Consider the following 2,145-nt stretch of genomic DNA (forward strand, 5'->3'; position numbering starts at 1 on the left):
CAGAAGCAATGGCGCCAGTGAAGGCGACACTGAGGCCAATTGGAAGTTGCAGATCTTCAAAGCTGAGGTTGGGTGTGTCAAACCACTCATCAATGAAGTTATGGATGATTGCCACATTAAAGAGAGGCAAATCATTGAAGATTTCCGCTTCTTCTTTGCTCTTGATCAGTTGCTCAAGAGCGTCATCTGCAAGATCTTCATCGCTGGACAGATCAATAGCATCGTTGCGCAGAGTAGCAGCAGCAGTCAGTTCTTGGCTGGTGTGTTGCAAAGGCATCTTTACTTTCGAGGGCTTGGAGATGCATGACAAATCTTCAGACTGCACACTGTCTTCAGGAGGTGCAGTAGCCAGTGGCTTCGCTCGTGAGATTTTTGGTGCTGAGGCAGGCTTTGAAGCTTTAGGCTTCTTTAGTTTCTTTGGCTTCGGAGATGCAGGCGCTTCATCAGATTCGGCGTCATTTGCAGGCTCATCCATGGCTGTCCCTTGAACCTTGATATGAGTGATGAGACCTTCCAGGTTGTAGAAGGGCCCAACAAGATTGGGTTCAGCTTCGCGGGTGCCATCGGCACGGGGAGCAGAAGGGCCAGGGTTGAAGTCAAGTCCCCATGACTTCTTGTTTTGCTTGGCCGAATTCTTGGCAAAATGGAAGTTGTGCTTGAACAGATTGTCGTCACGACACCATAGCAATGACGATGGGTGTGCATCCGCAGGCTGTGGTCCACGGACCATGCAGGGATAGAAGCCTTGTTCAATGGCTTCATCTCTGGACATGGGTTGAAGATTTCTGTGTAGGATGTCTCCCCATGGTCGTTTGATGGCATTTTTCTCAGCATATTCCTGGGTCACAAATCTGTACTTGAACCATTGTTCTGCCCAATATCTTTGAATCCATTAGATTCGGATCTTGCGCTGATTGTAATCCTCTTCAGGATCTATCTTGTAAAAGCTCTGAGAGGTCATCAGGCAAATCTCTTGACGTTCCCCCACGACGTTGTCTGCCACCCTTCCTTACTGATTTCTCTGCAGCCATAAACTTCAAACTGAATGGCTTCAACACGTTCAAAGGCTTTCACTTGCTGGACAAACAGGAACTGGCTTCGGGAGAGTTAATGTGATGCTGTAAGAATTCTGCAAACGAATGCAGACTATGAGAACCAAGGGATTCTCCCACGGACATGTACCTGTGACAGCATTAGAGATGCGAGGGAAGGGGAAGATGTCATATGCATTCTCAGAAGATTTCGAAGATAAATCAGTTTAGGAGACATTGACCTCATCGTGCGAAGACATTCACTTATATGTTGAGAGTTGGTTCCAGATTTGTACGAATCCACGAATAATTACAAGTGAGGAATCTAACTAGATATGAAGCTTAAGTGAATATTCTAGGCAGTATGAGATGCAGACAGGATAGATCTAACATTGTATAGGCAGAAACTTATTTTGGCAAACAAGATGAATCTTTGAGGATCAAAAAGATGGTAAAAATAGAGTTATATTTACCATGTGAAGAACTGCTAGATGGGAAGAGTAGGAGACCGAGCAGTTCAATCCACCGTGCCCTATCTTGGTGACGGAGAACACCTACGGCGGTAGCGGAGAGGACGATGTCCGCGGCCGGCGTGAGGACGGTGTCGGAGAAGTCTCGGCAGCTAAGCGCTTCGTCACCGGCGTCGTCGAGAGCTAGCGGGGGCGCTAGGGTTTGACAAGGTGGAGAGATGGAAGAAGGTTTTCTTGACCGCAGGGGACATGTATTTATAAGGAAGTGTGCGGCACAGCGCAATTACGCAGGTGCCCCTGGCGGTTCACATCTGAGGAGCACGTGGCAAACATGCAACATACTTGGAGTTGTCCCACGTTCCCGTGCACACTTGGATTGTCGGGTGGTCGTTCCCACTTCTCCGGGTTTCAGGTGAATGAATTAGCATTGAAAACGGACTTAATGTTTGTCTCTGTATCTTCTGCTGACTAGGACGCAGAGAAGACATCTGACAGTTTCAATAGAATGCATATGATTTGGACAGATAGAGTTTGAGATAGAAAGCATAGAGAGATTAGGGTCCGATCACATTCACTTAGTTCAAAAGATTCAACAAGGAAGATGTAGCTATAAGTGAATGCTGTAGAGGACAGAACACTAGTAT

This window comes from Triticum dicoccoides, chromosome 2A, assembly GCF_002162155.2.
Source record: "Triticum dicoccoides isolate Atlit2015 ecotype Zavitan chromosome 2A, WEW_v2.0, whole genome shotgun sequence".
Taxonomy (NCBI): Eukaryota; Viridiplantae; Streptophyta; class Magnoliopsida; order Poales; family Poaceae; genus Triticum; species Triticum dicoccoides.